Below are 18,640 nucleotides of genomic sequence, written 5' to 3'. Positions count from 1 at the left end.
GACAGCCATCCAACACAAAAACAAAAAAATGGAACCAACTACAACACTCCTCAACCCATAGAACACCACCTCCAGGAGAAACCATGCCACCAGTAACCACCACATGGATGCTACAGAACACTCAATCATCATCAGTTTATCAAGACTGCTTATGTTAATCCTATCCTTCTCCTGTGCCAAGAAACTTCTCCTTCAGCCCCTTACAGCTCATTCACCATCCCTATACACTGCCAAAGGAGAGCAAAGGGTCCAGAATTAGCCCTGTTACATATAGTTCTCAGCTGCCTGATAGCATGGAATTGGATGTGTATTATTTTTATTTAAGGAAAGTGATGGATCTTGGAATAATAAATTGGGAGGCTGTTCCAAGCACACAGGGCAGGGTGGAAGCGGACACAAAGCTGGATGATCAGAAAATTGTCCATTAGTAATTATAAACAATTAGGTGCTGCATCTGCAAGTAGTCAGACACGACTTGACCATGTGCCATATTTCAGTAGCTTTAGGTATGTGGCCTCCTTTAGTTTGCTTGTATCTGAAAATCTGTAAAAAAATCTTTCTAAGGTGCTGGTCTGTACTAGAGACCATCTCACCTGTGAGCAATTCATCAAGGTTTGGATTATCACAGGCATCTTTTTTAGAAGCTCTGTGACCAGATCCTCTGCTGGTGTAAATAATTGTAGCTCCACTGACTTCAAGGGAGCTAAACCAGATGAGGTCCCAAGATCTTCTGATGCCATGGCAGGGATTGTGGCTTGGAGTAAATTGTCCTCTATGTACATTATGTTTTGGAACTATGACACACTGCACCCCCCATTATCACCCTTATAGTGTAATTGTGTATTGTTTAATGCAAAGTATGTCATGTAAAAGGAATGTTCATGGCATACTGAACCTTTTTGTTATAGTAATATGTTTGTTGTAATGTTATATACATGATTATGAGGCTTCGTCATGTAATGTTCCCAAAGGTGTGTTTTATAGCTTGAAGCAGATTCAGGCAAAACCCTCCAAGAGCAGAGGGACAGTTCACACTTCATTAAGGCATGCATAAAACAAACCAGCTCTTCCAGGAATAATGGACTAGCCTAAGTCTTGATAAGGGGATGCTCACTGACTCAAGTATGGAGAAGCCATACTAGGACATTGTTTGTCACCTGACCCTGAAGGGAGGGGTGAAGCTCTAGAGGGGAGAAGGAACGTTTTTTAAAAAGGAGAGACATTTTGCAATCTCTCTGTCTTCCATCTCATCTATAAATACCACCAAGCAACTGAAGTGCTGATCACAGGGGGAGGGCCTGGCTGGAGGCAGACCAGCCAGCCTGTGGTAAGAATCATCTGACTTTGTAAGGTTGCTGAAAGTGTTACACTTAGTTTAGAATGTGATTTGCCTTTTATTTTCTCTTGTCCATATTCAACCTGTTTTCCTCCGATTTATAATCACTTAAATTTTTTCCATACTTAATAAATTTGTTTGTTTGTTTTATCCAAAGCAGTACATTTGGTTTAAGGTGTGTTAGAGACTCCATTTGAAATGACAAGACTGGTGCATATCAATTTCTTTGATAAACTGATGAACATATGAGCTTGCAGAGTTCAGTGGGCAACGCTGAACATTGCAAAATGGCAGTTTCTAGGGTTGCATGTGGGGCTGGGGATATGCGCTGTGGTCATACTAGTGCATAATCCTATGAGTGGCTGGCTAGAGACACTCACTTGCTGAGTTGGGAGCAACTTACATGCTATAGGCTGTGCATGAGCTGCCCAGGAGTGGGGGTTCTCACAGCAAAGCCCGGTAAGATGGGCTCCAAGAGTGAGGGATTGGGATGACACAGAGATTCACCAGTCAAGACTGCAGAGGGGAATGTCACAGGAACAAAGTAGTTTTCCTAATGATCAAGGCATTAATTATTATTAAATTGTTAAACATTAATGTACTCAGCAGTGTATGAGGCACTGTGATGGTCTTCGCTCGGGGGTTGGTTGGTAGGGCAGAGTAGTCGTGTAGTGGTCAGGACTTAAGCCCATGACTTGCAGAGGGATTGTTGGTAGAGGAGCTTGGGCCCATGCATGCTGACGGGCTCTGACCCAGGGATCTTTGAGGATTATCAGGCAGGGGATGCATAAGGCTACCCTCTCCAAAGCACTTCCTATCACATCCCAAAGACGTTGTCCCAAAGTTGCTGTTTAGGCTAAGGTGCCATGAGGGGTGTCTGCTCCCCATGAGACAACTTCTGGTGGCAGTGTGTAGCGGGGTATCTCTCTTTGTCTCTTGGGTGGCAATGTCTCCTTCTGTGGCACGGCTCACCCTCTGGGGCCAGATCAGTCCTAGGGCTTTCCCTGGCTGGGGTAGTCCAAACAAAATAAGGGAAAATAAAAAAAACTCAGAGGCCATATGTGAGGGAGAGGGGAATGCTTCCCTTTCATGCTGTCTCTGTCACAGGTCCTCCCTTCCCTCAGGGAGGGACCTTTGGGCAGTTGGCATGGGGAAAGATTCTGCCTTTCCCTCAATTCGCCTCTGCTGGATCTACAGGTAGCATGTTCCTTTTTTCCTTGGTCTGCCCACAAATGAGCTGCTCCCCTGCCTTTTAACTGCTCCTCCAGTTGGAACATTTCCTATAGGTGTAGCAGAGTGGGACTGTCTGAGCCCAGAGCAGTTCCTTAACCCATTGTTGCCCAGTGTGGAGTTTGTACACCCCATCACAGGCACAGAAATAGACACTGATACAGCGAAGACAGAAGACATTGAGTAGCACAGAGGAGGTCTAATTTTTATTTATTTATTTTTAAAAAAGCTATTGTAAATCTCGGTCTCACGTATATGGCAACAGCCCAGGTCAGTCTAGAAGTCAATAGGTGTAAGTATGTATTTGTGCCTGTGTGGTGGTAATATGCTATATTATGTAAGCTCTTGTCCTGTGTTTTGTACACACCGAGCACAAAGGGGACCTGGCTTATGGTCTGAGGTGCTATCCCAATGAATGCTAAATAATGACATAGCCTTGTTTTCAGAGATGCTGAGCATTCACTGACTTCAACAGGAATTGAGGTTACAGAGCACGTTGGAAAATCAGGTCAATAATGTTCAAGTGCCTGGAAATGAAAATAAGTAACCACTTGTTTTTATATCAGTGGAGTTACGAAGAACAGCATTTGGCACACATTTTGGTGCATAAAGCCCTCTGACACATGCACATTTCCAATGTGTTTATACATCCACTGTTTTCAGGTATTAGTTTGGAAAGCACTTGCTTCTGGATCAACATCATATTTGCCGTCAATTGCCAATTCTTCTACTTCAGATCCTGAGTGGAGTAGTGAATTAATATTACTGTAATTAGGTTGATAGCCAGCACCTTAATGTTTCTCAGTAAGGATTTCAATTAAATGTAATAAACTTGCTACTCTATGACGTTAATTTCAAATAACCGTACAAAAAGAATATTCATCCCTGGTTAGCAAACACTCTACATAAATGACAATTCCTGTTGAGTCGTAATTGATTTAAGTAGGTAGGGAACATTATTTGGGCACTTACAGCCCAAGCAATTCATGAAAGACTCACAAGCTCTTTAGATGAAGTTGCTCTTGATCTTTTTCTAAGGCAATTGTGTTGTCTTTTCAATATAGAATCACAGATTGACTGATTCCTTTAGGCTTGAGAGGCAACTGTGTTTTGCTGCTACTCCTACCTCCAACATTTATGTTTAAAGAGAAAAGGGGAGGGGAGGCAGATTCTGTGTAGCACCTCATGAGGTGCAATCCAGCACCAAAGGCTTGGCCTAGGTGGAGATGATGGCACAGATAGCATCAAGCCTTTGTGCTGCCAGGATGCTGGCCTGCTGCAGCGGCTGAAACAGCCCCAAGATAAGATACAGAAGCCTTGTGGGGGCTTCTCTGACTGGTGGCAACCTCCCCAGGCCTGCCAGAGCCCAGAATCCTAGCATGCCCCTACACCTGGAATGTTGCACCTGTGCTGCTGCAGCATCAGGAGGTTTCTCCTCTGGACTGCGGTAGCTCTTTTTATGGCCCTTCTATGCCACTGGAATGGCATTAAGATGTTAGGTCAGAAGGGATCATTATGATCATCTAGCCCAAGGGCCAGAGCCCCATTGCTTTTTAGCAGGTTCCAGGTGAATGAATCACCACACAAAGGTTTGCTTGTGCCCGATGGGCCTAACACAGGACTTGCATTGCATCACCCCACACCATGCCTCTTAAAGGCCTCCCCTTCCCTTTGTAGACTCCAAACCCCAGAGAAATGCTAGCTATGGGCAGTTCTGGCTCTTGCACTCTGTGGATGGGATGGGGGGGGGGGGGATGGAGGGCTGCCATGGTAGCCTGTGGCGAGGTGGGGCACAAGGAACAGAGCTCTTTGTGCAATTACTGAGGCCGGTCTCAGTCTGGCTGATAACGTTCAAGAGGAAACACTAAAAGTTTCCTTTAACTCTGCTTCAGAAAATGGGCTAGTATAGGGTCCAGAGGGTCTCAAACGTGAGGCTGCAGAGCTGCCAGGTAACCAGTGACTGCCCCACGACCCACAACCTACTGTGGACACAGACCATGGGAAATCCCACTGCAAAGGCTCCAACAGGCAGCATCATCATGGCATGTGGTTGGCTCCCCACCCAGTATAAACCCCAGGGGTGATCCAGGAAGTGTCCATGCACCAGTGTAAATCCCCTATAGCTGCTATGACTATTCCTGTTCTTGAACTCCTGGTTTTAATCTTGGCTTGATTTGGACCTTTGCCTCCTAACCCAGACCCTGAAGCTGGACTCAGACTCTGATCCTTGGTACTGACCCCCGCTGGGACCTTGACTATAAACTTCTCTGCTATGTTCAGTCTCAGGTTTGACACTGCTCTGACCCTTGGTCCTGACTGGCCCTGTCATGATCCTGACAGGCAGATCCTCAGCTGGTGTAAACAGAGCTAGGGTGATTGACACTGGCTAAATTTTTGGCCCAGTGCATTTGTTACTTGCCATTGTATGCCCTTTTAAAATACCATGAGGTAGCCATATGTGATGTAGTCCTCGCTTGACAAGCAGGAGTATTGAGGTCTGAAACCCTCCCACAGCAGTGTTGTTATGTGACTGATCAGCAGAAGGTGATCACACAGAGTGTGTGTGTGCCTGTGCCTATGGTCTCTTCTCCCTTACTCTAACTACATCATACATAACTGTGCATCCTGGGGAGGTGGGGGTGATATCTGTGTTAATAGTCTCTGACATACTGATCAATATTTTAACAGACACAGAATGAGAGCACTGATGGTGATTTGCTAAGAATTGTAATGTGGCTCAATAACTACAGAATGTCTTCCTGACATACCATTTGGCAGCATTACATGCTAACTCCTCCACTATGCCAGCGGCCCAAACACAATTAGAACCTGTGGTTTCCCTGATGTATTCTTGGCAGTATTAATGTGCAGAGGTTTAGTACTAGATTTCAGTCCTACTTGTCACAGAGTCACTTTTCAATGAAACAAGGTTTCTCGACATGTTATAGTAGCCCTTTACGATTGATCTTGTTAATGTCACAGTCTCGCTGCAGGAAGCCCAAGGACATCACATTTCTACTTTAGATTATAGAGAGGAATCTTAAATCCTACCTTTCTGCTTGTATTGGGGCCACAAATTTCTCTATCTGCCTAGAGACCCTAAGTTGTGTCAGTACCCTGATTCCTCTCTCATTCAACATTTATATGAAGTCACCATCAAGTGCTATGGGTTTCCACATCCTCAGTATGTGGATGAAACCTTGCTCCATGTCTGCTCCTCAAATGAGGAGAGTGTGGTTTTCCTTCTTGATAGTGCTTGAATCCATGGGATATTGGTTGAAAAGTGGTTGTCTCAGTCCAGGGACACTGGGGTTCTGTTAGTCAGTGTGGGACAGGAAGAGCAATTTGGTGAAGTGGCAGGAATTGTGACCTTACCTTTCATGCAGAGAATCTGCCCCTACAGTGGCCAAGGTATATGCAGTCTCAAGTTCCTTCTCTTTTAGGCATTTACACTATTCCTGCTGGACATCTGCACAGCAGCACTGGCCAAGCCTTTTATTGGCAGGCCAGACAGCTGCACCAACTCCTCTCTGGTATCCACAGTGTTTTATCTGTTTGCTAAATCCAGAGCAAGCTATCACAACATGCTGTTCCTATGGCTGACCCCAGCGACTGTAGCTACTACAGCAGCACAAAGCAGATTGTCTTGTAGGTATGGCAAACTGCAAGAACATATCACACCAGTACTTTTTCTAGCTGACAAATGAATTCCAGGTTCAAGATTCCGATTCTTATTATTGTCATAGAATCATAGAAGATTAGGGTTGGAAGGTCATCTAGTCCAACCCCCCTCCCCCTCCCACTCAAGAGGTCATTTAGTCCAACCCTCTGCTCAAAGCAGGACCGAGTGCCCTCTGCAAAGTGGTAACAAATGTCTGGTGCCTTGTAAGTTGGCTTCCCAGTAGAGGAAAAATGAGTAATGTGGAGTCTGGGTATATTCCAAGTGTAATTTTTTTAATTTACATACATACACTACTCTTGGAAGAGAGGTGGCTGCAAAGAGCAGAGCAATCTCTTCTTTCAGGAATCTCTGCCCGACAACATTGCACAAATTCCAGCCTCAAGAACTGGCTCTAATCACAGACCATAACAGGAAGCAAACTCATCTACTGCTTGCAGCTCTCTGTACTCAGATCCTGCCTATACAGAAAACTTTGCATAACCCAAACTAAGAACGACACAGCATGTCTTGCCAAGACTGAACATTTGCTTGCATTCTAAGAATAAGAACTTAGAAGACTAAGTTAAAAATTGCTACCTGGTGACACCTGTCATAACATCTTGGAAGTCTTAAATTGGCTCCCATTTTCTCAGAGACCGCTTATCTTTTTTTACTCCATCATGTCATCTGCACTTAACTGGGACACTTAAAATGTTTCCACATCAATCACAAAGTGAAAAGCTTGGGCAAGGCTCTGGCCCTGCATTTAGGAGTCTAGGTTCACCCAGTTACAATTGCTGCTTCAGAATAGTCTGGACTGACAAGGGCACCCCTTTAAAAGAAACAAAAATAGGGTCAAGTTTAGCATTTTCTTCAGCGTCATTAGCAACTGAAGTTACTTGTTAGGGTTATGTATCAAAGAACCAGAATAGAATAGAACATATCCAAACTAACAATTGACCATTGCTTTATCTTTATTTCTTAAAAAAACCCTGGAAATATGTGTGATGCTGCTGTGCATGAGCTGGCAAGATTTTAGTCTTGTTTGCCTTTGTAAACAGTCAGAAGGATATATGGCTGGTTGATTCTGAGAGAACTTGAAAGCTGTGTTTCTGTGCTTCTTGCTTTTCTCAGTTTTCCTATTCCTCTGACTCTTTTCTTTTGCTTTTTTCTGATAGTAAAGATGTGAGTGACTTTTACACATTATCTTATAAAAACAATATCTGGATGAGGTGTACTTGGGACTACAAAATATAAATATGAAGGTATCTGAGTATAAAGGAAATGTATTACTTGGATTTCTAGTGATCCCTGGTGGCTTAATTAAAAGCCTACAGTACTAAAAAAATGGGGCTGGAAGATGGGACTCATGGTTCAGATTCACAATGGTATTTAGGCATTAATTACTATTTATTTCAGTGGAAGGTTGGAATCTAAATACCTTTGTGGATTGGGGCCTATGTGTTTTTGGGCTGATCTTACAGTATTTGCAAAGCACAGGTACACACAATGGAAGTAGTTCTTTACTTTGGACTATTAATTTATGAAGATGACTTTGTGGAACCCATCCTTAGTTAAGCTAAAGTGAGTTTTTTGTCCCTTGAACAGTATAGAAAGCAGTTGTCCAAGTTTCCCAAAACTACTCCACCAATATGCATCAATAGCAGTTTGGAGAGACCATATATTTACATTGTTGTTATTAATTGTTTGTAGTGCAGCAGTACCTAGAGGGCACATCTGAGACTGGGATCCCATTGTGCTCAGGCTGTACAAACACTATTAAGAGAGAGTCCTTACCATGAAAAGCTCATAAACTACATAGACAAGACAGACAAGGGATGAAAGGTGAAACAGAAGCACAGAACAGTAAAATAATGTGTCCAAGCTCATACCATAGGTTTAGTGGCAGAATGAGAAATAGAACCCAGGGTGTGTTGACTGCCACTCAAGTTCCCTATCCACTGACTAGATCATTCTGCCTCCCTGGACTTGACAGTTTCTGTGCTCCTTCAGTGTGGCATCTCCACTGAAACGTCTAATAAGTTTTACAGCTAGGGCCTTTAGTGAAGTGTTATTGTGCAACAATCCAGGAAACGTAATCAATATGCAGCTGTGGTCTAAAAAGCAAGAGAGGAATTAGATTGTATTAAGAAAAGGGATGGGTATAATACTGAAAATATTATCTTGCCAACTCTCAGTAGAGTCAGCAGGAGTTGATGTTACGCAACACCTTAGTGGATGAAGCCCCAAATCACTAGGAGCAGGTGGAAAGCCTGATGTAACCGCAGTAAGGTTAATCCATCAGGAATGGAACCAGCTGTACAAGAAGCAAACAGTTCTCATTAATATATTGCTACCAGGAAACTGGGATAAAAGAAAAATGAACACATCTTCATTTGGTCTAGACACTTTATTGAAGTGTCTGTTTAGACTGTAAAGCCATAAGATTTTGTCTCCAGGTCTTGGTAATCTACACCATAGATTGTCAACCTGTGGTATGCTTACCCCTGTGGGTACGTGAGACACAGGCAGGGGGTACACAGTGAAAAACCCAGTGAAGGGAGGTGGGCGGCAGCTGCCAACTTCTGGGGAAGCCGGGCGGCAGCCGCCTGCTTCCCGACTGGTCCCACCCCCCAGCTGGGAGGCAGGTGGCAACCGCCAGCTTTTGGGGGAGGGAGGCAGGTGGCAGCCATCAGCTTCACGCCTGGTCCCACTTCCTAGCTGGTAGGCAGGTGGCAGACGCCAGCTTGGGTAGCAGCCGCTGGTTTTTGGGGAGCCGGGCAGCAGCTGCCCACCTCCCGCCTTATCCAGCTCTGCTGTAGTTTCTGCTTTGAGTGTTTGAATGTAACTGGGCTTGTGTTACTGTTTTAATTTGACTGATTGTGCGGGTGTTAAAATGGATTGTTTTCTTCTAAAAAAAAAAGACTTCAGGTTTAGAAGAAAGTAGTTCCCATACAAATGTACAACAAGTGTTGGATCCAGAGGATCAGGTTTTGAAAAAAAAAGCATCGGTAGTGAAAGTACAAAATCTTCAGAGGTTCATAAAGCACGTAGCTACGATCCCAGTTATCTGGCTTTTGGGTTTACAACAAACAGAGGTATACCTCCATCACCACTTTGTGTGATCTGCAGTGAGACGTTGTCTAATCACTGTATGAAGCCTTCCCTTTTGAGAAGGCACCTTCAAACAAAACACCCTGATCTGAAGGACAAATCCATAGATTTTTTCACATGAAAATGTGAAAGTTAGAACAAATCAAGTGCTGCTATGAACTTGTACTCTGCAATCCCTAAACAATCTCTACAAGCTCCGTATGAAATCACATACATGGTGGCAAAAACGAAGAAACCACATTCCATTGCTGAGAACCTTGTCATTCCTGCTGCCATCAGAATTGCTGAAATCATGTTTGGCAAAACAGAAGTAGATACAATTAAAAGCATCCCATGTTCAAGTAACAACATGACAAGAAGAACTGATGACATGGCAGAAGACATAATTAAACACATTTCAGAAAAAATCATCCAGAAAAAACAGTTCACTTTACAGATTGCTGAATCCACAGATGTATCCAACTATGCACAACTGATGATGATTGTCAGATACATTGATGATGAAGACGAGCAAGGAATACAGGAACAAATATATGGCTGGAAAGAATTGGACACAAAAACAACAGGAGAGAACATTTTTAAGATCTTAAATGAGCACATTGTAAAAAATGGATTGTCATGGGAGTGGTGTGTGTCTATGTGCACAGTCGGAGTAGTAGCAATGATAGGTCAACGAAGTGGTCTTGTTACTCTCTTAAAAGCTATAAATCCTTCAATCAAGTGGAACCATTGTATTATCCATAGACAGGCATTGGCTGCAAAGCGACTGAATGAAGATTTAAACAGTGTGCTTGGAATTGCTGTGAAAATGTTAATTTCATACAAGTGCAGGCTTTGAATTCACATCTTTTCTGATTACTGTGCCGTGACATGGGATCTGAACATATTACTGTACTTCTTCACACTGAAGTTCAGTGGTTGTCATGTGGAAGGTTGTTGAATCATCTGTTCGAGTTGAGATATGATGTTACTGTCTTTCTCAGAGATATGAAGTCAGAATTCTTACAGTATTTTCATGATGAAGTATGGATTTGCAAATTAGCCTATCTTTGTGACATTTTGATAAAATCAATGACTTGAAGCTATATTTATCTTGCATGACAAAGTAAGAGCTTTTAGAAAAAAAATGAGGTTCTGGAAAAATCGAGCTTTATGTGGAAATTTTGTTTCATTTCCACAGCTCCCAGAGTTCTGTGAAGAAAACAAAATCACTCTGAATGAAAGTATGAAAGAAAATATTAAAGAACATTTGGTAAATTTGGAGTCAAACTTTGAACATTATTTCCCTAATGTTGAAAAGCATGACGATCCACAGAAACTATGGATTTTAAATCCATTTAATGACAGCGCTATTGAACAAGTAGGGATTCCAGAAAGCATGAAGGAAAAGCTTTTTGAGCTATGCCCGAACAGTACTTTGCAGAGGATGCAGAGCACGGGACTGGGTGACATCCCTGCACTTTGTCAGAAATGAAACGGGAATACCTACAGCTGAGGAACATGGCTCTCATAGAGCTTCTCCCATTTGCCTCAACGTATTTTTGTGAGACCAGTTTCTCACACTTGACAGGGCTAAAAAGTAAAATAAGAACTCGTTTGTGCCCGGAAAATGATCTGATAGTATCAATAAGCATTTTAAAACCAAGATTTGGAATGCTTATGTAATTCAAACAAGCCAAAGTTTCTCATTATATCCAGCCCTTACAAGAACTCATTTTTATGTTATTTTGTTAAAACTAGCAAAGTCCCGTCCAGTCCCTGATCTGTAGAACAATTCTAGAGGGGGGGAGTATCAGTTCCAGTCACAAAGATAGCTATGTTTACTGTTTTATCAATATAAATGTTTGAGTTCTATTGTTTTTACTGTTCTATAATTTTTATGATTCACGTGTTATTTCGTTTCAAATACTGTTGTAAAAGTCAATAAAAAAGAATAAATCTTACATTCTGAATTATTGTATGCCTATTTATGAGTGTGTGTGTGTGTGTGTGCCTCCATGTCTGCCTGAATGTGCGTGTGTCTCAGCATGCCACTGCATGTGTCTGACTATGTCCTTGAGTCTTTTTATCTCTGAACTACAGGTCCAAACAATCCCTTCACCCATTGCCACTACAGTACTCCTGCAGTCAAAGCCTTGTTTAGAAAAAGAGCAACCACAATCTTCCCTTTCACCCTCCTTCCCTGTCTCTCTCTCTCTGTCTTTCTCTCGCCCTGTTTCCCTGTCTCTCTCTCACCTCTTCCTCTTCTCAACTCTACGGCAAAAAAATTGCTGCTCATAGCCTCCTAGATTTGGCCAACATCACCTCTAGCCCAGGTACATACTTGAGCATATCCGGGGTAAAGGTGGCAACTCTACCCACACTAGATCTGACATCTGTCATATCACGGCCTTATATACTCAGCCCTTCTTCCAACATATGGCACACATTAGTCTGTAAATGTAAAATCCCGTGGAAAATTAAGTGTTAAGGTACTTATTACAATTTTCAGAAGTTAGGGGGTACTTGCTACTTAAAAGGTTGAGAAACACTGATCTACACAATGTTTAGGAGTCATAAAATCTATTCTCTTTCCAAACATATGGCATTATTTGCCTCGACATTCTCTTGCATGACATAAATAACTCTCCTCTTGAGTGGTTGCTATAATGATTGAGGCAAGCTCTTGTGCTGGCCTGGAGAAACAGAGTCATGGGAGCTTATATGTTCATACTGACATGGATAAGTGGAAGAATTATTAACCTTCTTTGTAATTGAACACTAAGATCACTCTTAAAACCATACCTTATGACAGGGAAGCTGTTTTCAGACAATCTTTATCCTATACATTTCAGAAATTTAAACAGCAGCCCTAATTTTCTCATTCTGTTAATTTACTGAAGCACATATGTAAAAATCCTGTCCTACATTTATTAGCATTTTAGGAGACATCTCTTCTTTGTTTCTGCTTCTTGAATAAAAGAAAGGTAATTTAGCACATGAAATCCTACTGCACAGGAAAACATGGATAGTGTCTGCCTTTTGCAATTAATAATGATACCTAGGCTATATAAGAGCCTATATAAGTGCAGAGTCCTGCACTTAGGATGGAAGAATCCCATGCACTGCTACAGACTGGGGACAGACTGGATAGGCAGCAGTTTTGTAGAAAAGAACCTTGGGGTTATAGTGGACCAGAAGCTGGATATGAGTCAACAGTGTGCTCTTATTGCCAAGAAGGCTAACGGCATATTGGGCTGTATTAGTAGGAGCATTGCCAGCAGATCAAGGGAAGTGATTATTCCCCTCTATTCAGCACTGGTGAGGCCACATCTGGAATATTGTGTTCAGTTTTTGGCCTCCCCCCCACTACAGGAAGGATGTGGACAAATTGGAGAGAGTCCTGTGGAAGGCAACAAAACTGATTAGGGGACTGGAGCACAAGACTTATGAGGAGAGGCGGAGGGAATTAGGCTTGTTTAGTCTGCAGAAGAGAAGAATGAGGGGGGATTTGATAGCAGCTTTTAACTACCTGAAAGGCAGTTTCAGGAAGGATGGAGCTAGGCTGTTCTCAGTGGTAATAGATGACAGAACTAGGAGCAATGGTCTCAAGTTGCAGTGGGCGAGGTCTAGATTAGATATCAGGAAAAACTTTTCATTAGGAGGGTGGTGAAGTACTGGAATGGGTTACCTTGGAAGCTGGTGGAATCTCCATCCTTAGAGGTTTTTAAGGTGAGGCTTGACAAAGCCCTGGCTGGGAAGATTTAGCTGAGGTTAGTCCTGCTTTGAGCAGGGGGTTGGACTAGATGACTTTCTGAGGTCCCTTCTAACCCTAATCTTTTATGATTCTATGATTCATTGAAAGGATGACAGTGAAGGCAATCCATATTTCTAAACTTCTCCCCTAAACATAAGAAGACACAATGGAGACCAGCTCTTCAGCTGGTGTATTTCATCACAGCTCTATTAATGACAATGAGGATCTGGCACAATAGTTTTGGCAGAATTCATGAATTTTTCAAACTAAAAATTGCTGTATTTAGAGAAGTAAAAAAATGAATGCAGTGGTTTAAGCTTTCTTGCAAAGCACCAAGGAAGTATAAAGAAATAGTCAGGGGTACATACCAGCCAGGATTTCATTCAAAATGCTGCACAAATGCTACAAGTGTTAACTTGTCTTGATCTGCTTTTTCTTGTTTTAATTTTAAGAAAAGTACTTATGGTGAGATGATAAATCAGCATGTTCCTGTGACCCTATATCTGATCATGCTTTGCGACAAGTATTCAAACATTTTTAAGTGGGAGGGAGAAAAGTCCACCCTGATTTGTACTACAGCAGTACCTAGATATCACAACTGAGATATTGAACCCATTGTGCTATACACTGTACAAACCCTAAAGAGTCTAATCAGACAAGGCAGACAAAGGTAGAGGAAACAGAAGCGGAAGGAGATGAAGGAATTTGTCCAAAGTCACACAGTAAGTTAGTGGCAGAACTGGGAAGAGGTGTGAAGGGCATTTTGACAAGAATGTGAAAAGGGGGAATAGGAGACAAGGAGGGTCACACTAACCTTGGTAGAACAGAGGGTATTAAGAAGAGGAAGAAGGACTCTGAGCAGGGACTAGAAAGAGAAGGGGGAAATCAGAGTGACTGCTAGCTGTGTCTGAGGGAGGGTATGAAAAGGAATGAGTCATAATTGGAGTCGAAGGGTGATTTTTGCCCTAGGAATTGAGGGGGAATAGACAAATGAAGAAGGAAGAATTGTTCTTCATTGGGGAAGATGAACAAAACCCCATAAATACAAGAAGAGCAAAAGTAAGAGACAGGACCATAGTGTAGCAACCTGATGGAACTTGAAGGGAGAAGGAACAGGTTTCAGGATGGAAAAGTGAGGAAATGGCATTAGGAAGCCAGTTTTATGTGCACGTGACTGCAATGTTAGCTGCAGATGCAGTATCTCTGTGAACAGTTGTGGTTCCTTTTCAACCCTAATGGCTAGTCAAAATTTGGGGCCCTGGTGACATTCCAGTTGGAAATAAAAATTGATGTAGTCTGATATTTTCTTTGATGCAATCTTATTTACAAAGAATGTTGAACGTCCTGCTTCTTTGAACAGAGGAGACCCAAGAACAAAGGAAGCAGTTTCTTAATTTACAGCCCCAAACCCCTTTAGCCAACAGACCCAAAAGCAACACACAACCCTCAGTAAAAGCCCCCATTCACAACTGCCTTTTGTTTTAAGTTGGGGGCTTCTGAATAACTCATAATGACTGTAGGAAGCCACTGTGGCCTCCCACGGAGCCAGAGCCTGGGGAAGGGCCCGAGAGCTCTGATTGGCCCAACTCACACCCTGTCCCAGAGTCTGCCCGGCAACAGGGGACCCGGGCCGTGATAGGGCCACCCAGCCAGGCCAATTGGCAGCCCCGGGGCGGAGCCCCAACAGGAAGGGGAAATACAAAAGCCTGGCCCCTGAGCTCAGTAGGGCCCAGACTGCTGGCAGAGGCACACGTGCTGCCCTGCCAGCAGGGGCCTAGGCTGGAGCCTAGCCACCGCCGACGAACCCTGGGCCCGGGGATTGGATAGGGCCCTCGAAGAGCTGGACCAGGCAACCCGGCCAGGACGACTGGGCCGAGTTACCCCGACCCTGAGCCCGGGGCCGTGCTCTGGGACCACCAGACTGGGCCGAGATCCCAGAGCAGCCCGAGTGGCGGGCACCCCCGGAGGCTGGGCCAGATTTGGAGGAACTGCCGGCCGCCAAGCCCCTCCCTGCAGCAGGGCAGGACTTGGAGGAGCTGCCCGAGGCTGACCCGCTCCCCTCCTACAACGACTTGGAGGAGCTGCCCCCTGAAGAGGCGTTTCCTGCCTTACCCCCGGTCGATGAGGAAGGACTAACAACGGTACCCCAGGTGGACTATCCTTGGGACACGGAGGCAACAGGTACTAGGGTCAGTAGGGAGGAAGTAGCCCAGGGACAGCCACGGCCTGTGGCTGAGTCTGCCGTATTGCCGGTGTGTTGCGGCGGGAGCCCCGCCGGCACAGTGGCAGCCGCTTCTGCCACTGCTAGGGCCCTGGGCTGGGACGCAGTGGAGACGGGTGGGCCTGCATCTCCCTCCCCGTCCCCTTTGCCCTAGCCACCCCAGGAGAATTGCTCTCCTGACCCTGCCGGAAGCTGTTGCCTCCTCTGCTCACCCTGCCTAGCGGGTTGGAGCAATAGACTCCTTGCTCGCTCGCCCTGCCTGAGGGCCTGAGCGATCTGCCTGCTCACCCTACCTAGGGGTTGGAGCAATAGACTCCTTGCTTGCTCGCCCTGCCTGAGGGCCTGAGCGATCTGCCTGCTCACCCTGCCTAGGGGTTGGAGCGATAGACCCCTTGTTCGTCCGCCCTGCCTGAGGGCCTGAGCGATCTGCCTGCTCACCCTACCTAGGGGTTGGAGCAATAGACTCCTTGCTCGCTCGCCTGACCTGAGGGCGAATTGCATAGACTGATCTTTCTCCAAGCGCGAGCTATTCCCCTGTAGGAAGCCACCGTGGCCCCCCACGGAACCCGAAATGCTTACAATGACACTCCTATTAATTGAAGGGTGCAAAGAAGTTTCTGATCTAAGTAGTTACCAGTGCCTCTCAGAATAACTTAATTCTCTTAATAAAGAGCCAATTTAGTTTCAGAAAAATGGTATTCGCTCATGTTGTTACCCAGCATGTGGTACATGAAACACACAGGATAAATAAGACATCAGAGAGAAGAGTAGGAGAGAAAAATATTGTCCAAATAACTAAACTTTTACTAATGCAAATGTTGTCATTTTTCTCCCAGGGTTTTGTTGTAAATAAAAAGGTATTATGTGAGAAATGTTGAACAATCTATTTTTCTCGTTGTTTCTTTCTGCCATTGCTTATTCTGTTTTTTGCTGTTTCCTTTCTCTTCAGTTTATCATCCATTCTTTTTGGATTGTTAACTAATTAATGCTGATCAATCAATCAATCACTTAGACTGCACTGCTCAATAAAGGTTTGGTCTCCTGAGAGCTACAACATCAGGAATATTATTATCAGTATCATTAGAATAAGAGACCCCAGATGCACACAAGAAGCAATTTGCAATTTATCACGAGTCTATTTATTAACAAATCTACTAAGCAGATAAACAATCCCACAAATACTGAAATAGAAGAGCAGATAAAGAGAGAGTGCAGCCCTATGACTGGCATCACTCACATCTTCTGTTGGGGGACTCTGGCGTGTCATTCCTCCCCTCCTCCATGCACCAGTACCGAGGCTGGGCAATACCTTTCTATCCTAGTTATGATTATGCCCACTAAGTCTCATACATATGCATAAGAGTTCCAACTCCTTTTTCCTTATCCATACTTCCACAGCCCCCACAATTTAGGGGTGCCCTATCTCTCATTGGCTATCTCCTTAGTTCCCCTTATTCTCATTAACATCTACTTTCTTGAGTTACCATAGCAACTTGAGGTTATTACAGAATCCTCCAAAATGTTTCTATCAGGCATCTTGTGGTATTAACTGACACATTGTTGCATATTTTCCAGTTCATTGTTGCATATTTTCCAGAACATCAGCACTTGACACATCTTTCTCTGCAATCTTACACGTTACTGGTACAGATTATCTTTCAATTAACTAGTCATGCCACCCTGTTTCAAGCCTCAGGCTTTATATGGCTAAAGCTGAATATCTTACAGAAGAGATGCCAAGTGTTGGCTCTCCTTAGGAGTGAGATTTAAAACCCCAACGAGTGAGATTCAAAGCCCTGGTGAGTGAGATTCAAGGTCAAAGAGTGAGACTTTCTAGGTGGAGTGTTAGGTCTTGCTTAAATCAGGGACTCTCATCTTTGGTCCTTGGACACAAGCAATATTCTGAGTTTTTAATCCAACCAGCACTTAGTAGTTTTAAACTGTACACTGTTTAGTATTGCATATGAAACATAATGTCTTAATTCATACTAAAGTCCTAATTCATACTAAAGTCTATGGTATGTGAGAATTCTATATGCAGTGCAAACCAGTGGATTTTAATAAAAACAATTATTTGCTGGTTGGAACAAAAACCTGGATGGTTGGATATTTTTGAGGACCAGAGTTAATAACCCCTGGTTTAGGCACACAGAACAAGAGAAATATTCAAAAATAAACTTTTTATATAAACATAAAAAAGAAAACTGTTTTATCAATACAATATATTTTTCATATCATCTTTTCATAGTGATCATCCTTTTGAAAAACACTTTACAGTACAAACATTATTTGGTTTGTATATTACTGCTCATATTACATGTGCAGCAAACTAAAATAAAGTAATCAGATTCCAAAATAAATAAATGCAAGATAAATTAATTAAAATTAAATCATTAAAATGGAACACAATCAAACAATGCATTAAATGAATGTAAAAATAAATAAAGTAATTAAATTGAAGTTAATTTGAAGCTAACAAACCATAGATAAAGGACTCAGATTCCACATTTCTTTAATATCTAGTTTGGTTTCGCATTTTATTCCTGTGCTTTGTTATATTGTCATGTGTCTCACTTGCTGTTTTTATAACTTCTTTTGGTGGCTCAAGCTTGAAACTTGGCTCAGGATTTGCCAGCTTCACTTGGATAATAGAGGACAGTTTCCCGTCTAGTTTAAGGTTTGATCTGAACGGTGTCTTATTCTTTTGAACAAGACTTGAACATTCTCTCTTCTTCTGCATTTGAGTGGAGGCAAAACTAAGACAGTCCTGGGCAGTAATCGGAACTTGAGAAGACCACTAGGGCTTTTGACATTGCTAAGCTATGCCCACTCCATGTGGCACAGTCGTATCATCTGTTTTGGTTTGTAGTGTGGTCTCATCCCATACACACAGAGGGATAGCTGATTTCTGCATCAACTGGTAATCACCAACCTCCATTTGCAGCTTCTCTGTCTCAGGTGGAGAGAGACTGCACATGTGCTGGTATCTGCCAACAAAGTGCTCAACCTGTTCAAAAATGCAGTTTTCCCTAATATCAAAATTCACAAATGCTGCCATCTTTAACATATCATCATTCAAAGGCAGCTTCTCAAATGCGTACTTGGCCACACTAATATAAACTGCTCTGGCTGCATGGAAGAACTTCTGTTTTGCAAGAGGACTGATATCTTCTTGCTCTCCCAATTTCTGTGCAACTTGTTTTGTGTCCAAGCCTACAAATAGACATGTGTCTGGAAGCTGATTGTCAGAATTAGCAAAGCCTACATCTGTAAGGGAGGCAGCATTTTTCATCACTTGCACCTGAGTAAACTTTCCTAGCAATTTTCTCTCCAAAGTAGAAA

This window comes from Emydura macquarii, unplaced genomic scaffold, assembly GCF_026122565.2.
Source record: "Emydura macquarii macquarii isolate MOO-44397 ecotype Brisbane River unplaced genomic scaffold, CSIRO-AGI_Emac_v2 contig_318, whole genome shotgun sequence".
NCBI classification, from domain to species: Eukaryota; Metazoa; Chordata; order Testudines; family Chelidae; genus Emydura; species Emydura macquarii.
The sequence above is the reverse complement of the archived record's forward strand: the minus strand, read 5'-3'. Positions refer to the sequence as shown.